Source organism: Triticum aestivum, chromosome 1A (assembly GCF_018294505.1).
Source record: "Triticum aestivum cultivar Chinese Spring chromosome 1A, IWGSC CS RefSeq v2.1, whole genome shotgun sequence".
Classification (NCBI taxonomy): Eukaryota; Viridiplantae; Streptophyta; class Magnoliopsida; order Poales; family Poaceae; genus Triticum; species Triticum aestivum.
In genome coordinates this window covers 43,237,881-43,254,921 of record NC_057794.1, presented here as the reverse complement: position 1 = coordinate 43,254,921, position 17,041 = coordinate 43,237,881, and the positions used below count along the sequence as shown (strand labels likewise).

Sequence of the window (17,041 nt, the reverse complement as noted above, 5' to 3'; positions counted from 1 at the left end):
TCGATGGTGGTTCAAGCGTCTTAATGGGCTCGCTCCCGAAGAACTTGACGCTGGTCACAATGGGTCCGTGGGTCAGACGATGCTATGGAGATGTCGTCACCCGTAATGTCACGACGAGTCGACATCCGCGGTACCGGGCGAGGAGGGGGGGATGCACCGTGGCCGCGGCGCCGCCGGTCCTCCCGCCGCTGGTGCGTGGAACTCCATCGGAGTGTCGACCCGGGGGCCACATTGGACTTGGTTCGTCCTTGTTGGCGACGGCAACAAGGCTTCGGATGGTAGTCTCCATTCGTCGAGTTTCCTCGTAGCGGGAGGAAAGTCGAGGAGCAACTGCGCGCGCGCCAGGGCCTCTGCTGGCGTCAGCGGCAGTGAAACCTGCACGGACCGCGACGCGCTTCGACTTCTAACCATGTCAGAAGAAGCTCGATCATGGTCCCGCGGTCGCATGCCATTTTCGCCAGTGCTTCAGCAAGCGCGCAGGTCTTCTGCGTCCCGGGAGTGGTGCTCGGGGCTCTTCCCGTGGCGGCGTCCGGGATCTTCGGCTTGACGACGCCGTTCGTCGCGCGCAGCTTGAGAGGAGTGCACCGTGGGCGCCAGCGTGGGAGTCTTCGAGGCCACCGCGCCGCCTTCGGGCGGTGCGACGGCGCCTCTGGGGTGCCCCGCGCTGCCTGCGGAGGGCCTGGCTCCATTTTTAGATTTGGCGATGTGCGGCTCATCACCAAGCACGCGAACGTCGCCATCTCCCAAGCTCCGGCTGCCGGGGTGGTGTTGGTGCTCGCGAGCTGCGCCCCGGGTCCTCTCCACGACCGGTCCGCTGCTCGCCTGCGTCGGGACGGGCCGACCATCACCGTTGTCTTCTTCTTGGGCGCCATGGCGATGAATAAGCGCTGAACTAACTGCTAAAGCCGATTCTAACAACTGCAACCCCCTGCCTGGCGCGCCAAAGATGTCGGTGGAAACGACACCTATGGGACCACAAGAATCCCTACTACGGTTAGCGGGGCGCGGGGTTGAGAGAAGAGCGGATCAAATAGATAGCACGCGGTTCGTTTATCCAGGTTTGGGCCGCGAGGATGCGTAAAACCCTACTCCTGCTTTGGTGGATGTATATTTGTGTTCTCGAACTAGCTATGGGGCGTGACGAGCTCCAAAAAGCCGAATCCCTCTCCTGGTCGCCTCGGGCCTCCTTTTATAGGGAAAAGGGGTTGCCACATTGGCACACAGGAGGCGGAAAGGGCACAGTGTTGCGAGGTTATCCCTCGCATTACAAGACAAGGCGCATTTAATGCATCTGCTTAGGTGTCCTGTTGCTTTATCGGGGACGGGGGCGAAGTCCGTCCCGTCCGTCGTCGCTCCTCCTCGTGTTGACACGCGCCCTGGCCAGCGGTGCATGCGATGCCATGTAGGCAGGCAGGCAGCTGTGGTGGCGCGGTGGTGGGGTCTTCACGAAGATCTGCATGCCGCCACGCAGGTGCCTGCCCAGTTGGTTGGGTCGGCAGCTGCATGTGAACGGCGGTGGAGACTTGGTCGGTGCGGGCCTGGCGGTGGCCCTTTAGATGTCCTCGGCAAGGGCCTTGCCGGGCCCCCGGCAAGGGTCTTGCCGTGGCGCCCGCTGTCGTCCCCGGCAAGGCGCTTGCCGGGGCTCTCGTGGTTTTCCTTGGCTGGGATCCCGCCAAGGATCATCGTCTTCTAGTGCTCATCTGATCTTGAATGTTTCTTCACAAAGATCCGCATGCCACCACAGAGGTGTCTCCCGAGCCCTTGCCCCAACATAGTGGACCATGGTGGGGGCTGTGGACTCAAGGGCGACTCGCTCCGTAGGCGTGGGGCGAGCTGCCGCGGCAAGGGTCTTGCCGGGGCTGCTAAGGCTGACCCCGGCAAGGATCTTGCTGGGGGGAGCTGCTTCGTCCCTTTGCTCTTCGTGGTCTTGGCCTTGGCGTTGTTCCAGCTACCTTGGACTTTGGTCTTACCCTGGCTCACCTCCCTTGCCCTGCTTGGTGTGGTCGCGGGCGTGGCTCTGACTGCCCGTGCACAGTCATAGGGGTACAAAAAGTATACCCCTCTTTTTGTATACCGACACTTAGAGTGCCTGCTAGTCCAGCATACAGAGTCATGGCTAGTTTATGGTATGCACATAATCGTTAATTGGTGGTTTAAATATGCGCAAGGGATATGCAATGTAGTATCATGTAGAGATATCTGAAATTAGCCGTGTCAACTTGCAGATAGGGTTACACAATGAAAAAGTACAAGATGTATGTGGCAATTTCATGGAACATCGCAAAAAAAAGGAGAGGCAGCGGTGGGCCTATACAGTGTGCTATGGTACGTCACTCCTCCATTGCAATCATTGTGACATGTTATTTGTATGCCAGTTCTATTAGCCAAGTTTCTTAGGGACAGTTATTACGAGTTATCCTAAGAAAATAAGCACCTGTGAATATAAGCTCCATGTAATAAGCCAACCAGTTCTTTTCATTGCGTTTTCAGCTTATCTTTGGTATGATCAGTGGAAAGTCTAGATTGCATTATATTTTTTTTCATTTTGTTGCCCATATGGAAATTAATTTGACTTGCAAACATCACAAATTGAACCCAGTGCAGTAATTAATATGATAGGAAAACAGACCATCACTATTTGCTCAAAATGCAAATACAAAGATACCATCTATTTGGCACAATCTACTTTGGTCAATGTTTTCCATAGAGATCCCATTCCTAATTTAAATGAAGAACGCATGACCCACATTTAAATGAAGAACAGTTATTTATTGAAATTCGATGGTCCAAGTGGCTGGTTATTATCGTATAGCAGCACCACCTGAAAGCATCATATAGCAGCAGCAGCAGCTCATAGCAACTCATCATACATCAGCAGCAGTCTGCAATTCATCATATACCAGTAGCAGCTCATAGCAATTCATCACATAGCAGCAGCAGGAGCAGCTCATAGCAATTCATCATATAGCAGCAGCAGGAGCAGCTCATAGCATTTCATCATATAGCAGCAGCAGGAGCAGCTTGTAGCAACTCATCATATAGCAGCAGCAGGAGCAGCTTGTAGCAACTCATCATATAGCAACAGCAGCGGCTCATAGCAATTCATCATATAGCAGTAGCAGCAACTCATAGCAACTCATCATACAGCAGCAGCAGCTCATAGCAATTCATCATATAGCAGCAGCAGGAGCAGCTCATAGCAATGCATCATATAGCAGCAGCAGAAGCAGCTCATAGCAATTCATCGTATAGTGGATCAGAATGAAAATTTGGCAAAAAATTAGAGGAGATCCTCACCTTATTGGATGAGCTCATCCTTCAACAGCACCTCAAGGCCATGGCCTGGGAGGAGGGGAGGGGGAATAAGGTGCCTTCTGCCGCAGTGTGGCATCAGCTGTAGTTGTGCAGCGCCCGCTGGAGTAGTGCGTTGGACGAACCACAGTGGAGCAGCTGCTGGAGACCATGAGAATGAGGGGCGGCGCCAGAGGGAGGAGAAGCCAGGGAGATTTGCCCCTACCCGCCGGCCATGTAGCCTAGCTGGACATAGCATCGTCGAGGACAAGGCCAGATGGGACCAGTGGCGACGGCTCGCTGGAGGAACCCTAGTGCTGCAGGCAGGGGATCGAGGTAGAGGGAAAGGGGAGAGGAGATGAAAGCGGGCAGGGCAATGAATGCTTGCGTGTTTGTTTTTACTTGAGGGTCAGGTGTGACACGGGCGTCAGCAGTTGCATTTTGAGTGTAATATAGGCAGACAACAGAGTCATTTCACTATTCCCCTTCCCTTCAATTTTTAGTGAGGTTCTACCCGAAACACCCCCCCCTCCAAAGCGAAATTAGTTAAGCCCAAGCCCATAACTCAAAAATGACTTCTTTACATCTTTTATGGCTTATTTTGACAATATGCCCTGAAAAGGCGGAATCGAACTGGCCCTTAACCTGCAATTCAATTGTGCGTGCAATGATGAATCACTCCTGCCTGCTATCTGTACATTTAGGCATCATCATACATGGCATAACCTAATACATGTGCATTCCATTGTAGAATCTGGAATATGCAATGTTTATGTTAGTTCATACGTTGCACATGATGTTTAAATGCCCCTTAAATCTGGTCAGTCAAGTGATGGTCTTTAAGCCTCCTTCTTTGCTTCTTTTCTTGATATGTAAGATTTGCTCACACATCTGTTCAATTGCTTGTTTGCATCAGCCAGCCATACTAGGACTGTTTGCTTTGATTACTTGTTGTTCTTGACCTAACACTCTAACAGAGCTTGTCAACGATTTAAACACTAAGGGCTGCTGTAGTGGGGCCTTGTCTAACTCATAGGTGACATAAAGGTTTGGCTGTACACTACAGTAGGCTCTCCAAGAGTACCTGGAGATCCAGTTCGAAGGTATGCCTAGTTTTTACATAGTGCAGACATAGTAAATGCTCATTTCATTGTGTGCAAGTGCAAGAGATGCGGCATGTTTCATTATGTGGTGTTGTTTTGTTATAATCTCATCCTTTTGTGTTCACAGACTGGAAAGTATGCATATTTATCTTCCAAGGAGACGAGTAACTAGTTTGTGTCACCTTGCAGAGGGGGTGCAATGAAGATAAGATTGAGGATTTCCAAGTACAAGATGTTAGGAAGGAGCCTTGCAAGAGAAGTAGGAGCTGCGCTGAGCCTCTTCAACCTGCTAAGGTAAGTCACTGTATGCAACTCAACAGTTCAATTCCTTGTTTGTTTCAGGCATAGTTAATTTTCTCTTTTCAATTGCTTTATTTGTCCTCAGTTAATGAGATGCCCAAATAATCATGCCTGATGTTCGGTACTTGTATCACTATTAGTTGACATAATTAAAGGCCTTACCATTTAATTACTCTGCCGAAGTGTGCCTGAAGCTTTGAAGTCTATTAACCAACTATTATTGCATGAGGCTCACAATCTAGTTTATACTACGCTAATGATTGCATAGTTTTGCCTGCTGTAGTATGTTTGTATGAAACCCTCTGCTGTTCATTATGCTCCCTAAGACTTTAATTGAGGCACAGAATGGCCAACTGCTTGCTTACTTATACGCAACGTGCTGTCTAAATTTGTAACTTGTCTGTGTTTTCGATTGGGCCCCAACATCATGCTCCTCTGGTGAGCTAAGAGGGATTTCTGTATGCAGGCTGCACAGACTATCTTTTTTATAATTTTTAAAATATCACCTGCTTATGCTTCATGACGTGTAACATTTTTTTAAAGTGACGTGTAACATTATTGTTAGTCCTGTTTTGCCATGTAGTACAAAATAGTGTCTTGTTCGCTTCACTGTTGTAACTATATTTTTGCCCTAGTCATGTGTACTTACAGAAACATTTCAGGATGAAGTGACATCAACACAAAGATCTGCGAGCAGTGCGGCATGGCCGTTACCGAATGATTATGGATTGGAATTGGAATGTGCTGATGTTCTCGAGCATCAACTAGAGGTGGCAAGACAACATGTACATGATTGTCAACGTATAATCAACAAGTTGAGACTGGACATGCAGGTATTAGATGCAGGAGTCAAAAAATGAAACAAGACACTGAGGTAACCATGAAGGAATTGGAGATTTTGCAGACTGAAATTTGTGCTATCTGAATCCGGCCAATCCTATTTTCTGAAGAGATTATAGTTCAAATGGAGTTAAGTTGATGCGCGTCCATGATGTATGAGCTGTATTTGCCCAGTGTATGTAATTTGTTGTTTGTGTATGCTTTATTATCACCTGTGCCGAACCATAATGCCCAGTGGGTAGAATCGGCTGTAATTTCTTTATTGTATAGTGTAGGATTATTCTACCTTTCTATGCCTTGATCTCTTTGTTGTAATAGTGTAGGCTTTTTAGAGGTGATAGTATTGAGTAGGATAATTCTTTGAATATGCTATATCGTTCAAACGGGGGCCAATTCACGCGATCATGGCCCTTCACGGGCCGTCGGATCCATGGGCCTTCTATGTGTCGTAGGATCCATGGGCCTTCTACGTCTCGTAGGATCCATGGGCCTTCTACATCTCGTAGGATCCATGGGCCTTGTACGTCTCGTAGGATCCATGGGCCGTCGGCTCATTTATGGGTCTTGTACGGGCGTTTAATGGGCCGTAGACGGGCGTTTAAGGGAAATCGTACGTTTTATGGGCTGACCATAATGGGTCATTAATAGGCCGTATTTGGTGATGCTATGAAATTGTCCCAACAGACTAACGGTCCACAAACGGGCCGACTGTAACGACGGGCTGAATTTGACCCACAAGCAGAAAATGACAGTAACGGGCCGTAAGTAACCTAATGCTGCAAATGAGCCCAAGTATAAATGGGCCCTCAGAAGGCCGAAAGTTAACTTGGGCTGGAAACGGCCCAACGGAATAACGGGCTGTTAATGGGTATAAAGTGATACACTATTCATTACGGGTCAGTTTCACCACGGGCCGTTGATGGGTGTAAAGTAATACACTGTTCATTACGGGCCAGTTTCAGCACGGGCCGCTAATGGGCCAAGAGTTACAAAGGGCCTCATATGGGCCGAAAGACGTCCTGGGCTATACATGGGCCAGAAGTGAAAACGGGCTGGTATCATATTGGATGGCCCAGATGACGCTACTGGGCCTAATTCGGATTGGGCGTAACGGGCCTTGGGTTAGCGGGCTGCAAATGGGCTATATGAGAACAGGCCGTTAACAGGCTTTCCATGGGCCGGCCCGCCAGCTTTTGACCAAGTCAAACGGGCCAGCCTTTTCACAGGAATGGGCAACTGTTGGGCCGTGCCACGTGTCGACGTATCATAGGCGCCTTCTGTCCAGTGAGTGGATGACATCTGTCCCAAGGATGAGCCGACACGTGTTTCCTCTAGCCAATGATGATTTTACACATGGAAAATCCCCATTGGTCGGGGCTGTTAACGGGTTATCGAATCCAAAACCCGACCCGATAGCTTAACGGCATTCCGTTACGGTGGATGCCACGTGTCGGTCACCCTTGACGAAAGCACTTCTGTGACGCGTGATTTATTGTCATGGAAGTGGACACTTCCGTGATGATAATTTTGGTAATGTCATGGAACACTTCTACAACAGCACATGTATGACTATCTTGATTCTGTCATAAATTTGTCATGGATGTACATGCATGACAAAAAAGCGACCTACTGTGACAAACACGTATCATCATGGAAGTGTATTTTTTTGTAGTGCAGTTTTGCAGCAAGCTGGCCCAGATAAGACTCCAGCTCGCCATTCTTGGCCTTGATACTCCCAAGTTCGTTGGTCAGTTTCTCCTTGTCCTTCTTCAGTTGCTCGACCTCCCGATTGGCGTCAGAAACAGCAGTCTTTAGCTTGGAGTTTTCTTCTTCTAACTTGCCGACTGAAGCAAGCTTCTTGTCAGCAAGCGTTGTTTTCTCGCGCGCCTCCTTCTGTGTTGCAGCAAGATCCTGATCCTTCTTCTCCAAAGCCTGCTTCATTTTCTTTAAAGAAATAACATTCTTCAGACGGGCTTGGAGTTGGCGGTTTTCACTACATATATCTGTTCGAGTGGAGTCACTCGGTTCAAAAAATGGAAAGGAAAATGCCAACAGTGGTATATACAGTTGGCAATTGGTTACCTCCCATGGCAGCTACTTCGTCATGGGCGGTCTTGAGATTCTTCTTGGCCAATTCCAGATCAAGGTTGAGGCTGATTTGCTGTTTGATCATTGCAGAAAGCTGAGCCCCAAGATCACAAGATTTCTGCAATTAAAGCCATATCAGTCGACAGAGATAAAATACATCACAATGATAGCTACTCTAAGACTACCACCGAATCAAACATTCAACGGCAGTCTCGGGGACTACACCCAGTGGGTGCACTTAGTGTGCCCCCACTGATTTTGTAAGAGAGAGAGAGGTTCAGATTCTCAGACCACAGTCGACTGCCCGCAGTCACCTATGGTCTCAGGGACTACACCCAGTGGGTGCACTTAGCGTGCCCCCACTGGTTTTGATTCCACTCGGCGTGGTCTGCCCAGCTCGAGTGGAACCAAAAAAAAGTTCCTAATCTCAGACCACAGTCGACTTCCCGCAGTCAACTATGGTCTCGGGGACTACACCCAGTGGGTGCACTCAGCGTGCCCCCACTAGTGCAAAGATTCAGCTCGAATCGACACAGAGACATACAATTTCAAAACAGCCACTCCCCAGTGGGTGATCAGACAAGAAATACGGTCGATCAGAAGTCAACTAACCTGGACATTGGCTTGCAGAGCAGCTCCGGCGTTGAAGGCTACCTGGCTAGCCTCATGCACCACATTCATTTGCCCCATCACAAGATTCAACTGACGAAGAGCTTCCTTGGCAGCAGCCGGTGGATCGTCCAGAGTTTGATATGCAGTAAAAAGTGATGAAGGCAGAGCAATCGAAGCAGCCACCAGATCCGACGCAGGGAGTTGTATCGGTGCAGCAGAAGTCTGAGTAACTGATCCTGAGGGGCAGTCAGTCGACAGCGGAACAGTGAAGGTGATGTTGGTTCGAGCCGGATATGTCGATCGCTCAACCGCCGTCCCAGGCGTCATAGTCGACCGAGGAACCTGGACTTCAGGCGCCTTCCCACCTAGTTCCTTGTCCTTCCTCCTCCTCCCTATCAGCGGTACTTCTTCTTCATCGTCCGGGAGCACAACAATGTCTCGTGGAACTGCAACAAACAGAGAAAGCCATAAGGATAACCGATGAACCATCTAGTTGACCAAATGAATTCGAATCGAGCGGACTTACTGGCTTTGGAGGTGACGGCGTCGTCAGCTTCCTCGTCGGCTGGAGTCTTGTCAATATCCATATCAGTCGCAGCTGAGGTCGGGCTATACAGGTTCATCACCCACTCGGTCAGAACAAGAAAACCGGTCGGAACAGGAAATTCGGTTGGAACAAGTAAATACGAGAAAAACGTTTACCCAGAAGCAACAGGGACGTCCATCTTGATTCTAGGCAAGGTCTTCCGAGCCTTCGAAGGATTAATTTTGGGCTGCTTGGTGACCTTCTCAGTCAATTCTGGAGTCAAGGACCGAGCGCGCTTGTGAGATGGAACACCCGACGCCACAGCTTTGCCGCGCTTGCTCGCGGGGTCATGGCGCAGCTTGGATCGACGTTCAGAACGAGGCGGTGAGTCGGCCACTTCCTCATCGTCCGATTCATCGCTCTCATCGTCATCATCGTCAGCTGGGGACTCCCACTCGCCGCTCTCCTCGGTGTTGTCCTCGCCCTCTTGGTCTTGCTCCATAGCTTGTTCACCATTGGGCATCAAATACATCTCCGTGTAGATCTGCAAAACAAGGGATCGATCATTAGTCAGTCGGACCAACAATCAGTCGGAAAATGCGTTCAAAAATTCAGTTATGATGACCAGACCTTGTCTGGCAGGTTGCTGTCGCTGAAAGGGTCGACTCTCCTAGCGCCCCTGGGGTTGTCCTTGTTCTCGGTGATCCCCATCAACCACTCGGCCACTGTCTTGGCCTCCACCTCCTCCGGATGAACCCGAGCGGTGTCACCAGCCCCGGAGTACATCCACATGGAGTGGTCTCGAGCTTGGAGAGGTTGGATCTGCCGACTGAGGAACACCTCGAGCAGATCCATACCGGTGACACCTTGGTTAATTAGTTGGACTACTTTCTCAACTAGCGGTCACTTTCAATGAAGATGGAGTTTGAACACAGTCGAAAGAGAAAGGGGGGATCCCGGTCGACTGGCCTGGGGTCGCGATGTCCTGGAAGTAGAACCAGGTCGACTGCCAGCCCCTGACCGACTCCGGAAGAGTCATCGGGGGGAAAGAACTCCTCTTCCTCTTCTGAATGCCCAGACCCCCACACATCTGAATAACGTGGGCCTTCTCGTCGTTTGATTTCGCTTTCTTCACATTTTGGGATCGGATGGTAAAGATGTGCTTGAAAAGACCCCAGTGCGGTCGGCACCCCAGGAAATTCTCACACATGGAAACGAATGCGGCAAGATATGTTATGGTATTGGGGGTGAAATGGTGGAGTTGGGCACCAAAGAAATTCAGGAAACCTCGAAAGAAAGGATGTGGTGGAAGCGAGAAGCCGCGGTCGACATGGGTGGCGAGCAGGACACACTCACCCGGTCGCGGCTGTGGCTTCGTTTCCCCCCTCGACAGACGCGCAGGCTTATGGACGATCAGCCCTAGCTCGGCCATATCATCCAAGTCTTCCTGCCGAAGCGAAGATAGGATCCAGTCTCCTTGGATCCAACCCGACGGCAGCCCCGAGCGCGATGAAGACCCCCGATTCATCTTCTTGTTCTTCGCCGCCCCGTCGCCTTCTTCGCAGGCTCTAGCGCCGCCGTTTTGTCCTTCCCCATGGCGGCAGAGCAGCGGCGTCGAGAGTGGATAGGCTGGATGAAGTGGAGATGTGAGGGGAAGAAGAAGGGAAATGGACGTGCACAGTACAAACGCCTCGGCCTCGCCGCTTTGAAAGGCCTGCTTCCGAGTGGCTGACGCGTGGGCCCGAACACTCCTGTCAAATCCCCCCCAACAGTCGCACATGGGATATGTGGCGAAAAAGGTGGCGTGGAAATCGGAAAGTCCTATTTATCTACTCCACTTACCGCGGGGCGCTCCGCCTGGCGCGCTTCCACCAAAATTTTGAATCCCGTGAAATCCGGGATCCTACACAACCGATCACACCAAAGATCTCATGTTAGAGATATCACTCGACGGATGATATCATTTAAACCAGTCGGCAATTATTGAATCGATCAAGGCGACTGAAGCGAAGCTGAAGTTCTAACAACTGGCATCCACTTGGAGATAAAGACAAGTCAAAGCAAGAGTAAAAGCAAGGTCAACTTCATCCTTCTTTTTCACTCAAACCTCGATCCATTCGGGGGCTAATGATGAGGACATAAACCTGGGGTAGGGTCATAGGCCTGACCTATACGTCCTACCTAAGGTCCTTGTCCTAAGAACAAAGAAGTTCAAGAATCAGAAGAAGGGATCCAGCAAAGGTGTCGAGTGAAGTCCAATCGACCTACCATCCACTCGGAGACCCCACTTTATCCAGGTCACTCGACCATCAAACCACTCGACAATAAGAAGACCTAAAGCCGCTCTGTGCGGCAATGGTCGGGCATTTACTCGTGTATTAAATGATCATTTGTAGCACTTCAATACAGGCGTTACCTGTAACGCCACCTCTTTATGTACATTGAATCCTATGTAACGGAGGGGGGTGGGGTCCTGGCGCACTCTATGTAAGCCACCCCCTCCTCTAGGACAAGGGTTCACACCCCATGTAACTCACACGCTTATAATCCAGTCAACCGCCTCCGGGCTCCGAGACGTAGGGCTATTACTTCCTCCGAGAAGGGCCAGAACTCTTAAAAGTTGCGTGTACAACTCCTCCATAGCTAGGATCTTGCCTTTACATTCCTACCCCCCTATTCTACTGTCAGACTTAGAACCAGGACACCTCCGGCAGCAGCCGCGTCGGTAAAGGAGTCTGTTGTGGATGGAGGCCCGCAGGATCTGGCCATCGCGGCATTGGACAATGACAAGGAGACAGTCGCTGATGGAAGCTTGGACAGCAACGACAACGATGCAGAGCAGGATGCAGCTATGGATGCTCTAGTCCTCGAGATTTTCGCCTTCTCCAATGATAGGAGCGAGGACGAGGAGGGAGAGGAACATTTGGCGAAGGGGGTCGAAGTCTGCTAAGCGGGAGCCGAGGAGTCAAAGTCCATCGAGCGGGAGAGACGGAGAGGTAGTAGATAGCAGAAGCCTAGGAGAGAAGGACCGGAGATGCTTGCCTCTGATACCAAGTTAGGCTATGCAAACACAGACAATGATGTATTCTATGTATCCGGCTGTACATAGTGTTACATGAAAATGAGAGAGAGAGAGAGGGAGAGGGAGAGAGCAAAGAGATCGTGTGTAGTTACAACGGCATGAGCTAGCTATCCCTGAAATGTATAGATGGATGCAAAAAGACATTGAGGCCCCGGAGAAGCAGTCTGCATGGTTAGCCACCTGGCCAGTGAAGTGTTGGTCCAACAGTCCAATCTCTTTCACTACCAGAATTTACCTAGTTGCCGACGGCCTCATCTATGCCGACAGCGCCCGACGGCATATGTATATCTATGCCGACGGGGGCGGTCGGCATAATACGACCGTGGGGACAGCTCGCGGTACGCCTACGGGGGCCGACGGCATAGACGAGGCCGTCGGCATAGAACGGGCCCACTACGACGACCGCTTGACGGCGTCGAAACTACGCCGACGAGGGCTAACGGCGGCCGTCGGCATAGATTTGCTGACATTACCGATCCGCGCCGTCGCCACATCATCGGCAACGAGGAAGGTCATACTTAGAGGAAAGTGTGGGGGAGGCCTATATCCACTCATATCATCTTCATCTTCATCATGGTCGAATAAACAAGCGTGGAGTGTCACCAAACCCTCTTCGGCAAAGTGGCACAGTCGTCTTGGTCATCCCTCTTCAGTCATAGTTAAGCATGTCATTAGCAAGAATAATCTTCCCTATGAGTCTAGTGTTGAGTCAATTTGTGATGCTTGTCAGCAAGCTAAGAGTCATCAGCTACCTTATCCCATATCTACAAGTGTGTCCACTGCTCCATTGCAGTTAGTTTTTTCAGATGTATGGGGACCAGCTCCCACATCAGTTGGCACATTTTCTTAGTATGTTAGTTTCATTGATGACTATAGCAAGTTCACTTGGATATATTTGCTAAAGAAACGATCTGATGTTTTCCAAGTGTTTCTTAATTTCCAAAACCTTGTTGAGCGCCAACTAGACTCAAAAATTCTTGCCATGCAAACAGACTGGGGTGGTGAGTATGAAAAATTAAACTCCTTCTTTCAAAAGATTGGAATCTCCCACCATGTTTCTTGTCCCCATGCTCATCAACAGAATGGGTCAGCTGAACGGAAACACCGTCATATTGTTGAGGTAGGACTAGCTCTGCTAGCCAATGCTTCCATGCCCTTAAAGTTCTGGGATGAAGCTTTTCTCACTGCCACATATCTCATAAATATTCGACCAAGCAAAGTCATCAAATTTGAGAGTCCTATCACACGTCTTTTTGGTACTAAACCAGACTTCAAATCTCTTCGAGTATTTGGTTGTGCATGTTGGCCCAACTTAAGACCATACAACACACGCAAACTTGCGTTTCGTTCCAAAAAATGTGTATTCTTGGGGTATAGCCCCATGCACAAAGGAGTAAAATGTCTAGATATTCCCACAGGTCGAGTTTATATATCTCGTGATGTTGTGTTTGATGAATCAGTCTTTCCATTTGGAACTCTTCATCCTAATGCTGGCGCTCTCCTTCGCCAAGAGATCCTACTTCTTCCATCTACACTTCGAGATTTTGATCACGGGGGAAACAATTGCAATAACCAACATGATGATAGTATTCCTACTGGAACCAGTCCTTGTCTTCCGTGTGTGCAGGTTCCTGAAGAAAATGGTGTTCAAAACGATCAAAATGATCAAAATCCCATTAAAAATGAAGTTGTATTTCATGTGGAAGAAGAGGACGAAGTTGGCGCGGCGAACGAGGAGGATCCGGCGGCGCCTGCGACTCCTACGCGCCGATCTGTCTCGGATCAGGCGCGGATCCGATCTGCCTCGGATCAGGCGCCGGTCGACCAGGCGCGGGCAGCGCCCGACACGTCCCCGCCAGGCCCACGCGGAGAATCTCCTTCGGCTGGCGTGCGCATGCAGCCAATCGCGAGGCGCGACTCGCGCGCGTGTCTGCCTGGTTCAGCTGGCGCGGGATCTTCTGCAGCAACAGGCAGTGAGGCACAAGGCGAAGAAGCCACATCCGTGGCCACTGGATCCGGTGCGGCATCTACTGATTCCTCTCCAGGATCTTCTGCAAACAACAATGCAGTGCGCCAGCGTGTACAGCAGCCTCTGCAAACCACTTCAAGAGTTGCAACTCGACTACAAAAAGGTATTAAGAACCCCAAAATCAGAACTGATGGCACTATTCGGTATGGCATGTTGTGTATTTCAGGCGAGCCAACAAAATTGGATGATGCACTTGGTGATAAAAAGTGGAAAAGGGCTATGGATGAGGAATACACGGCTTTGATGAGAAACAAGACATGGCATCTGGTGCCAAACAAGAAAGGTAAAAATGTTATTGATTGCAAATGGGTGTATAGGATCAAGAAAAAGGCAGATGGCTCCATTGACAGGTATAAAGCACGTCTCGTAGCTAAGGGTCTTAAGCAACGCTACGGTATTGATTATGAGGATACATTTAGCCCTGTGGTTAAAGCTGCAACAATCAGACTTGTACTTGCTATTGTCGTGTCTAAGGGATGGAGCCTAAGGCAGCTAGACGTACAGAATGCGTTTTTGCATGGTGTTCTGGAAGAGGAGGTCTATATGAGGCAACCACCAGGTTATGAAAACAAACAAAAACCTCATTATATATGCAAGCTTGACAAAGCTATTTATGGTTTGAAACAAGCACCTAGAGCATGGTATGCTAGGTTAAGTATGCAGTTAAAACGGCTTGGCTTCATTGCATCAAAGGCTGACACGTCACTTTTCATATATAACAAGGCAAACACTGTTATCTTTTTGCTCATATATGTGGATGACATTGTAGTTGCAAGCTCTTCTCAGAAAGCTACTGATGCCCTTCTGCATGATCTAAGCTCAGAGTTTGCTTTAAAGGATCTTGGTGATCTGAATTTCTTCTTGGGCATTGAAGTTAAAAAGGTTCAGGATGGTATAATATTGAAACAAGAAAAATATGCAAATGAACTCTTGGCTCGGATGGGAATGAAGGATTGTAAGGTATCACCTACACCGTTATCTTCATCAGAACAATTGTCAGCATATGAAGGGGAGCCACTTAAGGAAGAAGAAAGCACCAAATACAGAAGTGCTGTTGGTGCCTTGCAATACTTAACCTTAACACGACCAGATATCTCCTTTGTTGTTAACAAAGTATGTCAATACTTACATTCTCCCACTTCTGCTCGTTGGACAGCTGTCAAAAGAATTATACGGTATGTAAAGCATACTGTAGGTTTGGGACTTCAGTTCAGAAGGTCAAATTCTACACTTGTTAGTGCTTTTTCTGATGCGGACTGGGCAGGCTGCAGTGATGATAGAAAATCAACAGGTGGTTTTGCTGTTTTCTTTGGTTCTAATCTTATTTCATGGAGTGCCAGGAAACAAGCAACAGTGTCAAGGTCAAGTACTGAAGCTGAGTATAAATCTTTGGCCAATGCTACTGCTGAAATTATTTAGCTTGAATCTTTGCTTGAAGAATTGGGAGTAAAGCAACGTCGTGTTTCATGTTTATGGTGTGATAATCTGGGTGCTACTTATTTAAGTGCAAATCCTGTCTTCCATGCTAGGACCAAGCATATTGAGATAGACTTTCACTTTGTACGTGAAAGGGTTGCAGAGAAGAAGCTGAAGATCCGCTTCATTCCTTCAAGAGATCAAGTGGCTGATGGGTTTACTAAAGCTCTACCATACAAGCCATTTGAAGCATTCAAGAACAATCTTAATTTAGGTTAAGATAGTTCAGATTAAGGGAGGGTGTTAGAGTTAGAGATATTTACGTCATGTAATCTTAACTACCTCGTAATTCTATCTCTTCCTCTCTCCCGTGTAAATCTCTGGCTCCTCTCGCTGTATCCTTGCGATCGGCAAGTGCTTGTACTCCAAGGCAAGTTTCTGCCACAGATCAATAAATACCACGCGGCTCCTCTACGGAGGAGTAGGAACGCTTCCATCGATCCAATCTAACAGTTAGTTACTGTATCTAACTTCTACGTAATTTGTAAAGGAAATAGCAGTGCCATAAATTTCTTAGTGAAATAAACTATTTTTGTTTGCATGGCCAGCTTCCTTCTGCGAAACCTGCTTCAGGGCATTATCAAGATGGGAAGGCTTCTGCTTTGAGGGAAATCAAGAAGAAGAGAGAAGAGTTGTTTGATCTGATTGCTGACACAGAAAGGCGATACGACACCCGGCTTACCAAGGAAGGCTGTCAAAACACACGCATGCTCCAGCAGCTTGCGGTGCAAATCGAGCCTAGACCCAATGACCCCTTGTGGTATCTACTCAGAACATATCCTGTCCTTTTCATGTTCCCTTTTCCTTGGAATAATCTGTTAACAAATTTTATTACATCTCTGAACTTGCAGGCGGTTGAAACGGTTTTCGAAGAGACTCAATGATTTTCTGGGGCTAGCCGGGGCTGTTATATCATCCTATATGCTTACGCGGAAGTGGCTTCACTTGGACCAAGAGGCAGATCCAAAAGGGGAGAAGACCTAACCAGCAATAATGGCTTCAGTTGGAGAACGAGGCAGAAGATCTAACTAGCTGTCTGGGAATCGAAGTGTAGTTTCACTAGTATAGAAATGCTCGAGGATGAAGTTATTAGTGCTCTTTTTGGGCATTCCTCAGCTTTTGTACCAGCAACTGTGAAAAATAGTAATGCATTTTTATATGGTTCTGGCTTCAGTTTCCTTTGACCTGACGTGCGATCACTATTTATGGCAAACTGTTTATGCCAATCACACCAGTATGATTTAGGGGAAGCTTGTAGTATTATGTATGCCAGCTCGTGTGTTTTATACAGGGATGAAAACGCTCTCTCTCCGCGTTTACCCAATGGAATCAGTTTCCACTGCTAACAGGCTGCCGCGGTGCTGCTCTGCTGGTTTCGTGAGCCAGCACCTTGCCGGCAGCGGATCCACAGCGCTCGCCGGTGGTGCCATGACGGGGCCTCCGGACGGTGTAGGGTGTGCTCGACGCCGCATCGGTCATCGGAGTCTGAAGTGCTGCTCCATCGGGTGTTGGGTCAAGCTGAAATCTTAAGAAAAAGTATTGCTCCACTGAAGAAAGGCAGCTACAGATATGCAGTCATTTGTATTGCTTTGTGTTCTACTCCAAATGTACTATAATACGTTTGGGCAAGTTCAATTATATATTTTTGCAACTTTTTTGCGGAAAAAATTCAAATATATTACAAAAGTTCATCA

General features: G+C 48.7%; 1 long non-coding RNA gene across 1 annotated transcript; it reads left to right on the top strand.

The window, feature by feature from the left end:
- Window positions 1-15,883: 15,883 nt before the first annotated feature.
- Window positions 15,884-16,504, top strand: LOC123086612 (uncharacterized). Its single transcript, XR_006441024.1, has 2 exons — window positions 15,884-16,107; window positions 16,199-16,504. It is a non-coding gene; the product is annotated as an uncharacterized lncRNA (long non-coding RNA).
- Window positions 16,505-17,041: the final 537 nt, after the last annotated feature.